We start from the raw sequence: 11,541 nt of genomic DNA, 5'->3' as shown, positions 1-11,541 counted from the left end.
AGGTGGGCCTCACCCAATCAGTTGAAGAACTAAATATAATAAGAGCCTTCCCTCCCTGCAAGCAAGAAGAAATTTTGCAGCAGATGGCCATCAGATGTCAGCTGTAACATCATCTCTTCCTGGGTCTCTAGTTTGACAGCCTTTGTACTTGAACTGCAGCTTGGCGCTTCCTTCCTGAGGCCTATCATGCAGATTTTGGATTTGCCAGCATCCATAATCATGTAAGCAAATCAATTAGAACAAATCTCTTTCTTTATATATACACATCCTATTGGTTCTGTTTCTCTGGAGAACCCTGACTAATACACGTATTAGTATTAACCTGAAATGGGATGCTGCTATAACAATACCTAAAAATGTGAAAGAGGCGCTGGTATATGGGTAGAGGTTGAAAGAGTTTTGAGGCACATGCTGGAAAAAGCCTAGGTTGCCTTGTAGAAATTGTTGGTAGGAATATGAACAGTAAAAGTGATTCTGGTGAGATCTAAGATGGAAATAAGGGACAGGTTGCTGGAAACTGGAAGAAAGTTGATTCTTGTTGTTAAGTGGCAAATAAATTGGCAGAGTATCTGATTCTAGTATTTTGTGCAAAGTAGAACTTTTCATGATGAAATAGGACATTTAGCTGAGGAGATTTCTAAGCTAAGTGTTAAAGGAATGGCCTGGTTTCTCCTTACTGCCTATTGCAAGACACAAGATGAGAGAAATAAATTTAAAGAGTGATTTTTAAGCAAAAAGAAGACATAAATCAAAGATATAGAAAATTCTCAGCCTATCCATATTGCAAAAACAAGAACGTTTGCTCTGGGAAGGACACTAAGGGTGTGGCTGGAAAATCATTTGATAGAGATTATGAATGCAGTTTATGGGTTTAATCGGCCACCTCAACAGAATCTAGGAATAGAGATGGTGTTACACTAGGAGAAATGTGACCAGGGTAGATAAAGGCAACAGAAAGAGACAAAATATCTGGGATTCTATAGGATGGGAAAAGAAAGCTATCAACATGTGAAATCTTTCAATAAAAGGGAAGAATGACCCCAAAGTAGATTCAGAGATAAGCAGAGTCACCATCCCCACCAGAGGTGGGCAGCACACAGGCCAGCAAGGCAAGGCTATCTCCTCCATAGTTTCAGTGCGCCAGGAGGGCAGAACACTGAGCCAATGAAGAGTTTTCTTGAGACTTAAATCTAATGGAACATTGTTCTTGCTTTGGCAGTACACAGACTAAAACTGGAATGGTACAGAGAAGATTAGCATGGCCCCTGCTCAAGGATGACATACGAATTTGTGAAGCATTCGATATTTTAAAAAATAAATGAATGAATGAATAAATAAACAAATCTAATGGAACATTGATTGTTTGGGTATGACACCAAAATCACAAGCAACAAAAGCAAAAAACAGACAGATGGGACTATACCAACTTAAAAACTTGTTCATCAAAGGATACAATCAAGAGTGAAAAGGCAACCTACAGAATGGAAGAAAATACTTGAAAATCATAGGTCTGATAAGGAATTAACGTCCAGAATATATAAAGAACTCGTCAACAACAAAAATAAATAACGTGATTTAAAAATGGGCAAAGGATTTGAGCAGACATTTCTCCAAAGATGATAAACAAATAGCCAGCAAGCATATGAAGAGATGTTCAATGTCATTAATTATCATAGAAATGCAAATCAAAACTACAATGAGATATCTCTTCATACCCAGTAGGATGCCTACTATTAAAAAAAATGAAAAACAAAATAGCAAGTGTTGGTAAGGATGTGGATGAATTGGAACTCGTAGGCACTGTTGGTGGGATTATAAAATAGTGCAACAGCTATTGAAAACAGTATGAAGGCTCCTCAAATAAAAAGAACTGCCACATGATCCAGCAATCTCACTTCTAGTTATAGAGCCAAAAGAATGAAAGTAAGATCTCAAAGAGATATTTGCATACCCATTTTGTACACCCAGCACTATGTACAATAGCCGAAGGTGGGAACAACACAAGTGTCCATTAATGAGGGATAAACTAACTGTGGTATATTCTACAATAGGGTAGTATTCAGCCTTAAAAAGGAAGGAAATCCTGTTATATCCTCAAAAATGAAGCCTGCGGCCATTATGCAAAGTGAAAATAAGGCTGTCACAAAAAGATAAATAATGTATGAATCCACTTATATGAAATATCTAAAGTAGTCAAACTCATTGAGACAAAGCAGAATGGTGGCTACCTGGAGTTGGAGGGAAGGAGAAGAGGGGAATTGTTGTTTAATGCGTATAGAGTTTCAATGATGTAAGATGAAAAGTTCTGGAGATCTGTTTCACAACAGTGTGAATACAGTTAACACTACTGAGCTATGCACTTAAAAATGGCTAAGATGGTAAATTTTATGTGAATAAGGAAACAAGTGAAGAAAAAATTGAATGGAATTTACCTTGCCAGATTTTAGGTTTGTTTGGGACTCATCATTCCTCTCTTCTTTCTGATTTCTCCCTTTTGGTATGGGTCTGTCTGTCCCAGCATTGTATTTTGCAAGCACATAACTAGTCTGGTTTCACAGGTTCACAGCTGGAGACAAATTCTGCCTCAGGATGGATCAAACCCCAGGTCTCATCCATACCTGATTTAGATGATATTTAGATGAGACTTTGGACTTGGAATTGATATTGGAAAGGGATAAGACTTTTGGGACTGTTGCGACTCAGGTGAATGTATTTTGTATGTCATGAATTTTGGGAGCCAGCATGGGGTCTAATAGACTAAACTGTGCCCTCTTATAATTCATATGTTGAAGTCCTGACCTCCAGTACCTTAGAATGTAACTGTATTTGGAGACAGGGTTTTGAAGAGGTTATTAAGTTTAATTAAGGTCATAAGAATGGGGCCTTAATCCAATATTAATTGGTGTCCTTATAAGAAGAGAAAAAGATACCAGAGGCAGAGTAAAGGCCACGTGCGGACACAGCAGGAAGGTGGCCATCTGCGAGGAGGAAGGGCTCAGGAGAGAACAACACTACTGACACCTTGATCTGGGACTTCCAGCCTCCAGCACTGTGAGAAAGTAAATTTGTTATTGAAACCACCCGTTCTGTGGTATTTTATTATGGAAGCCTGTTAGAAATGGCATAAAACTAAATGTGATTTATTCCCGGAGGCATTAACGTTTCAACAAAAGGGTGTTAACAAGAAGCCTACATGTCAGAACATGTACCAGGGTGTCACTCCAGCTGGGAAGGGGAGGGAGACTGTGAAAAAGCGGACTATGGGTCACTTCAGAAAAAGGCAGAAAAATTTTGAGTGCAGCCAATAAAATTAAGACAAATGTAAAGAAAGCTTAATATGGATATAACTTGCCTAGGCAATGTCCGGGAAAGAACGCGCACCTTGTAGTACTCAGCCAATGAGGAACCAGGGGAGGGTGGTTAAGGAATAAATTGCTTGTAAGCACCCTGAGTGCGCCTGCTCACCAGACACAGAAACCAGACCTTGCAAGGCCGCCATTAAAGCCTCCCTTCACTGGTCTCAGGGTCTACTTATTGAGTTTGGACCAGTCAGCACGTTTCTCACAAGCCCTAGCAGACTTATACAACAGACAATAAACAAACAAATATATATGTAACACCAGGTAGTGATAAGGGAGTGCTTTGAAGAATAACAGAGCAAGATAAGGTAATAACTAATTGGGGGGATCATTTAAGATAGGATGGCTAGGGTTGATCTCAGTAGAGATGACATATGAACAGAAACCTGGATGACATGAGGAATCAAGACTTGGGAGCATTTGTGAGAACATTTAGAACAGAGAGCATTTCAAATACAAAGACACCAAGAGCAGGATGTGTGCTTGGCATGGCACCAAAAGGGTGGTTTACAGGAGTGGAGTGAACAAGGGGCAGAGAAGTAGGAGAAATGATGTGGAAGAGATAAATAGGAGCCTGATCATGCAGGGCCTTGTAAGCAATGGTGAGGATCCTGGATTATATTTTTAAATGTGACAGAAAGCCAGGAAGCTATAAAGCCATATAGGTTGTTGGGCGAAAAAGTGACATTGGTTGATTTATGTTTTTTTTTTTTTTTTTGTAGATAATTATTTTTTATTGAAGGGTAGTTGACACACAGTATTACATTAGTTTCAGGTGTACAACACAGTGATTCAACATTTATATACATGATAATTCTAGGTACCAGCTATCACCATACCAAGTTGTTACACTATTTTGACTATATTCCTTATGCTATACATTACATCCCGGTTACTTATTTATTTTACAATTGGAAGTGTGTACTTTTTTTTTTTTTTTGTGAGGGCATCTCTCATATTTATTGATCAAATGGTTGTTAACAACAATAAAATTCTGTATAGGGGAGTCAATGCTCAATGCACAATCATTAATCCACCCCAAGCCTAATTTTCGTCAGTCTCCAATCTTCTGAAGCATAACAAACAAGTTCTTACATGGAGAACAAATTCTTACATAGTGAATAAGTTACATGGTGAACAGTGCAAGGGCAGTCATCACAGAAACTTTCAGTTTTGCTCATGCATTATGAACTATAAACAGTCAGTTCAAATATGAATATTCATTTGATTTTTATACTTGATTTATATGTGGATACCACATTTCTCTCTTTATTGTTTTTAATAAAATGCTGAAGTGGTAGGTAGATACAAGATAAAGGTAGAAAACATAGTTTAGTGTTGTAAGAGAGCAAATGTAGATGATCAGGTGTGTGCCTGTAGACTATGTGTTAATCCAAGCTAGACAAAGGCAATAAAACATCCACGTATGGAGAAGATTTCTCTCAGAACAGGGGGGGTGAGGTTCTAAGCCTCACCTCTGTTGATCCCCAATTTCTCACCTGATGGCACCCTGATTTATGTTTTTTAAAAAAGTATTGCTGTTGATTGTAGAAGATGCTGGAGGAAGCAAGAATGGAAACATAGAAACCGATTAGGAGGCTCCTTGTCCCGATAAAAATGATGAGGGCTTGGACAAGGGTAGTAGTGGTGGTAGCAGGGACTTGTTGGATGTGAAATATATTTTAAAGACTGAACCAACTGGATTAACTGATAGTCTAGATGTTGGGCGTTAGGGGGAGAAAAAGGAGTCAAGAATGATCCTTAGGGTTCACCTGAGCAAGTGGAGAAGCTGGAGTTGCCATTTACTTCAGTCAGGAAAGTAGAGAGAGGAGCAGGTTTGAGGGCTCAAATCAAGAGTTTTGTTGTGGACGTGTGAAGTCTGAGTTATTGTTAGGACATGAGCTAATAATAATAATAGAACATTCTCCTCTTTCATCCTTAGATTCTGGGAATATAAAGATACAAATGGTATAGCACCTGCCTTTAAGTTCTCATGCAAGGGCATGGAGAGAGACATATAAAAATCAGTGTTTGGATTTTTTTTTTAATTAATAGATTTTATTTGCAGGGAGCAGTTTTAAGTTTAGAGAAAAATTGAGGGAAAAGCATACAGTGCTTCTATATACCCCATCAACTTACCTATTGTTAATGTCTTGCATTGTTGTAATACATTTGTTGACAACTGATGAACTTACATTGACACATCATATTCACCCAAGGGCTCTCTCTTGGTCTTGTACATTTTATGGATTTGGACAAATGTATAATGACATGTACCCATCATTATATCATCATGTTCATTGCCCTAAAAATCCTCTGTTCATCCCACTACCCCTGCCCCCCCAACCAATCCCTGGCAACCAGAGTTTTTATTATTTCCATAGTTCTGCCTTTTGGAATCATACAGCATGTGGCCTTTTCAGATTGGCGTCTTTCACTTAGTAATAGACATTTAAGGGTCATCCATGTTTTTTCATGGTCCAATAGCTCATTCCTTTTTAGGACTGAATAGTATTCCATTGTCTTGATATACCATCATTTATCTATTCACCTACTGGAGGGCACCTTGGTTCCTTCCAAGTTTTTCCAATTATGAATAAAGCTGTTATAAACATTCATGCACAGGTTTTTGTGTGAGCATAGGTTTCTAACTTATTTGGGTAACAAGAGGTGTGATTTTTGGATCATAAACGAGTAGTCTGAATGTGAAATTCTATACAAGTGCTGATAGGGAACACAGACTACTGCTTGCAGGAAGCAAATAATTTTCTTTGTTTTCTTTAAGTTTACTGTAACAATGCTCTAAAACCATAACTGTCTCCGCCTTCTCTGTGTGGCTACTAGCCTAACACTATCACCAGGATACCCCTGCCTAGCTCATTTACAGGAAGACAGCTACTGAACACTGATAACTGAAGTGCTAATGCTGACTCACATCCACCCTTTCAAAAAACCAAAAGCAAGTGCCAATTCGTGGATGAGGTGAGGAGCGAAGCCACTTCTCAGTACACTGTGTCATAATTAAAGGCCTATATTCTTTTAGCAGGGCTCCTCCCTAACTTTGGTCACCCTCTAGTTAAGAGCCCAACTCCTCAAAAGAAATCCAAGTTCTCTAGAAAGAAAAAGGCTGCTGAAGCTCCAGGCTCGAGTTTATTAAGATGAGGTCCTGAGGTGGACTAGGCAGATACACAAACCCCCTGAAAGCGAATGCAGATGGTGTATTTCAGGTACTTTTCTGAGGAGGAGGGGGACCATATGCTCTTATCACAGTCTCAAAAAGGAGTAATGAAACCCAGAAAACAGCCAAAGGACCTGCCAAACACTGGATTGGGTAGGACATGGGAGGAGAAGAATCTGATTTCTCTCCAGTCACCAGAGGAACTATAGCTTGGAAACTGCAGTAGAGTCTGCTTTCACGTCGGTTTACCTCCTGCTCTCAGAGCTGGTCTGCGCTCCTGGTGGAACCACAAAGAGCAAGCTCTTTGCAAGCCAGAGGCTCTAATTCCGTCCTAGCAGTGAGGAGAGAGAGCTCAGCGTGCAGGAGTAGGGAGCTTCAGCAAGGAAGTACAACCAATCCTCAGAACAGGGCATAGTTTGAAGAGACTGTAAATCATCATCTTTCCTCATCCAAGAGGTCACTACATTTTAGCATTTGCCTTGAGCAACTTGAAGATGTGAAGCAGTGGAGGCAAAGATCTTGAGCTGAACTGAGAATCGTGTATTTTTCTTATCAAAATTTATCAACATTTCTTATCAAATGCGATATTCCATGCATTTGACAGATTTTATCATGTGCCTATTATGTATCACACAGGGTACCGGCCACGGTGCTTATAACAATTCTATCTCCTACACAGGCTTCATTTACAACTGCCAAGTGGTCATTCTGTGTAGTGAAAAATCAGCTTTCCTAATTTACACAGCTTTCTCACAAATAGCGGGGGCCACTGGCCTTGTTTTCGGCCTCAAATTCAGGCAGTCACAGAAATATTTGGATGAGGCGGGCCCAGAAACCAAAGAATCTCTTCCCTCCGCGTCTACCCAGGTTAGCCCCGCCCGCCTGCGTTTTTAAGGGGCTGCGTAAGCCAGTGCAGACGTGCGCTGCAGACCGTCTGCCAACTCTCTGAAGCGATGAGTAACATCACTCAAAGCTGTCCTGTCCCTTCCTAGTCTTCTGCTTCCCCCCTCCTCCTACGGAACTTATTTTCGCGCTGATACTTAAACAGGGATGCAGGCAGTATTTTTATCTCCTTCATCAACCCGTTTTTCCCTCGTCCTCTTTGGTTCTCGGTCCCTTATTTGACATGAATCTGCCCAGTCTCATGGGTGTGTAAAACCCTGAGTGCTTCTTGCATGGTTGGAGGAAAATTTATTGAATGTATATGTACCCACTTAATAAATTTGATGGCCTGACCCTATAATTCTGTAACTGTTTTAAGTGCTAAAATGTGGGGAAATTGCTTTGATTATAATCACAATCTAAATGCCTTAAATGATAGGTTCCAGGTGGACTTTCAAAATCAGTGTAATTCCAATTACATGTAAATGGTTGGTTTAAGCTAATTGTAAATAAGTAATGATATAAATATGTAATTATATACAATATATGATAGTATATATTATATACTTTTATACAATAAGTAATTGTATATGTAATTTATACTAATTGGAAGTACGCTTATACAAATTTTTACAAAATTAAGAGGAAAGAGATAATCCATTAAATCTCATACCCTTGCTAAGTGGTCCTTTAAGGTCTTTGGACCTTAGTTTGATATTCTCTGGCCTGCTCCCTCTAAAATATGATTAATGAGCAGTAACAGATCAACATACAGCAAAAGTAAAGAAAGATAAATGAACTGGAAAACATCCACTGGGATACAGAGCTGGGTGTAGGGGCCTAGGGGAGGGCACCCCAAAATGTGCCACTTCGGCATATTGATTGCTTTAAATTAAAGCAAGTGGAGAAACACCTGGTGCAGGAGGGCTATACTGACCTTCATCTGTCTCCACTGAAACCAGGAAATAAATCTCCCACATGAAAGGTACCTTCTCTCTACCAGGAGATAAGAGAGACAGCCTTATCACCAGAGAGGAATTCAGAGCTGAGAAGTTTGTATACAAATCTTGTTACTTTTTTACTAATTTACTATCCTGCCCAAAAGCAGCTTAGAATTCCTTATTATCTAAAGCTCTCAAACAAAAGTTTTCTTTTAATTGAAGAAATTAAATTAAATAACAGGTCCTGCTAATTCCTCACAGATTTATTGTCTCTAACTAAAATGTATAAAAGCTACCTGGCTTGGTCATTTCTTTGGGTCTCAATTTTATTATTGGGCCTCCAGGACTATGTAATTAAACTTTGTTTTTTTTCTCCTGTTAATCTGTCTCAATTTGATCCTAGAACAGCAGAAGACCCTTGAAGGAAAGAGAAAAAATTTTCTTCCCCAACAGGGTGAATTCATTTATCATTTATACAGACCTATGCTGCCAGGCCTAGTTTTAGATCCTGGGGATAGTGTGGTAAGGGTGCTAGAAGAACTCTATCCCCTTCCTGCATGGAGCTTAAATTCAAGTGGGTTGGAATTATGTATATATGTTTTTACTTTTTATTTTTGTGTTTAAAAAAAAAAAATTTTAAAGCCAGACGAAGCTAAGAGCACCTATTCTGGTGCTAGACAGTGTGGGTTTGAATCCTATCTATGCCATTTATGTTGTGTGATCCTGGGAAAGTAATTTAGCCTCTCTGTCCTCCTACTTCACATCTATGAAATTAAGATAATAATAGTCTACTTCATAAGATTGTTGTAAGGATTAAATTAAATCAGTTAATATGTAAAATATTTAGAATAGTGCCCGGTATATATTAACTGCCATGTAAGTGTGGAAAGAAAGAAAGGAAAGAAGAGAAAGAAGTCTATTTAATTTCATGATGAATATATATGTTCAGAGATAAAGAAGTTATTAGTTACTCCAGGTCATGGATTAAAGTCTAGATCCCCATTCTTTTTAAGAACCCAAAAACTTTCCAAAGATTCTCTAATTATAATTGAGAATCTCAAACCATCACAGAAATCTTCTTTGTAGTCATAGCAATAGTAGTTGATAAATTGAAACATTTTTAATAAGTGCCAGGTTCTTATCATGTTACCTCACTTACAATTCACAACAATAGTTTAAATTTAGTACTATCATCCAGATTTACCATGAAAAATCTATAATTTGCTCAATGGACCCATGGTTTGGGGCAGAGCTAGTTGTGTAACTATACTATTATGCTACATTCCTACAGATTAGGAGAAAGATGTAGCAATGCAGGTTTAGAAAAAATATCTCAGATAACCAGTGTTCCCCATCCCCACCTCCCACCCCTTTCCTTCTAGAAATGGGGTCTGTTCTTGCTTCCTTCTCTCATAAGCAGTGGGTCATAAACAGGAAGCATGGCTGAGGTGCAATAAATCTGGAGATGTCCATATGTGGCTATTCAGGAGTTGTAGGAAGAGGAAGCCATCCTTCCCCACTGGTTCAGTAAGGACCGTTATTCTCAGGCTATAAAGAAGGTCCTCATAGGTGGACAGGCAATTCGAAGAAGAGGCAGGGAAGGGGGCTACTGAAAGAAGGAAGACGACTCTTACTACTAATCGGTGTTGTCTCTGCCAACAGGAGACAGCAAAGGGTAAAAAGGAGGTATCTCCAGGAATAATGGATTTAAAGAGCCCAATACCTGTTTTGTACCATCCATAAACTAAGAATAGCTTTTACATTTGTAAATGGTTGGAAAGAAATAAAAATAATATTTCATGACTTGTAAAAATTACATGTAATTCAAATTTAAGTGTACGTGAGTAAAGTTTTAATTGGAAAAAGTCATACTCATTGACTTATATATTGTCAAAGGCTTACTGTTGAGATGTAAATAAATTCCTCTGCTGGGGTATTTAGTATTTGATCTATAGCGGTAAAATTTGCCAACTCCTGAGTTAGACAGTAGATGAATCAAATGAAATCAGGTCGTAAAGTTTGAGAACCCATAGTATAGGGTTATACTAGCCCAAGTCAGCGGAAGAAATAAGGCAATGTAGCAGGAGTAGAGAGAAAGAATGGAATACATTTGGGTCAGATACAGACATCTTGTGCAGTAAAAATCTCTAAGGCGTTTCTTATACGTAATGCAAAACAGAGGGCCTACCAAAATGGAGATGCAAAAGGGCAGAGATTAGGAAATAAAAATCTATCCTCCAAATTTCTCTCACTCCATGTACTAGGGAATGGGAGAAACACCATATGGAGAGTGCCTTCTCAGACTGGCTCCCTAGGCTCACGCGGGCAAATTAGTTCACCTGGTTCTTCTTAAATTATCTAGAAACAGTACAGATATTGTAACACCTAAGTCCCTAGCAGCCACTTTGGACATGGTGTTGTCCTCCAAACTACTGGGGAATGGAAGTGGCTAATGAAAGATGTGCTGATGGCTAATCTCAAATCCAGTCTGTCTTGCCTAATTCCACGTAATTTTCTGTGACCCTCAAGGCGGCGGCGGCAGACCCACTGCATTTTATGTAACTGCCAAAGATGGTACAGGATGATGGCAGTGAGGATGGCTGAAGGGTAGGTACAGTAAAGCACTTTAGACTGCTGCCAGCGAGCTCCCCATCTTCTAATATCCTTTCTTCCGGTTGGAGAAGCGGAAGTCAAAAGTGCTGGGGATGGAAACGAGAGTCAAAATGTTACCACCACCATTGCCCACTGACCCAAATGAAGTGATGGGTGAAGAAATGGGATGTGGAGAATAGCAGAGGAATAAGAACCTTCGTGGAATTAGGTCCCTAAATAAATCATTACAAATAGAATACATCATTAAAGGTCATTAATTTTTTCTACATTTGTCACTACTTGATGTTATGATTGTTCTAATTCTTTTATTGGCAATTCAGATTCTAATGTGTGGTACGATAGGTAAGTGTTTAAAGTAGAATACGTTTGAATTTTCTAATTGTTGACGTTCTACAGTATTTCAGATGTCGCTTTAAAGACACATGTTATATGCTGAATGTTATCTACCCAAAGTCCCAAAAAGTTCATATTAGGTGGCATGAGGGGCACTACCAAGTGTGTAACTGAAATATAATACACAAATAGAATGTCACGATACATAATTCACATTTTTAAAACACGGTATTTT

At 38.9% G+C, this 11,541-nt stretch overlaps 1 non-coding gene across 1 annotated transcript; it reads left to right on the top strand.

Moving 5' to 3' along the window:
- The first annotated feature begins 1,203 nt into the window (after window positions 1-1,203).
- On the top strand, window positions 1,204-1,310 carry LOC118924887 (U6 spliceosomal RNA). The gene has a single exon (XR_005029775.1). It is a non-coding gene; the product is annotated as a U6 spliceosomal RNA (small nuclear RNA).
- The last annotated feature ends 10,231 nt before the right edge of the window (window positions 1,311-11,541 follow it).

The sequence above is a fragment of the Manis pentadactyla genome, chromosome 14, assembly GCF_030020395.1.
Source record: "Manis pentadactyla isolate mManPen7 chromosome 14, mManPen7.hap1, whole genome shotgun sequence".
Lineage (NCBI taxonomy): Eukaryota > Metazoa > Chordata > Mammalia > Pholidota > Manidae > Manis > Manis pentadactyla.
Note: the sequence above shows the minus strand (reverse complement) of the source record. Positions and strands in the feature narration are given on the sequence as shown.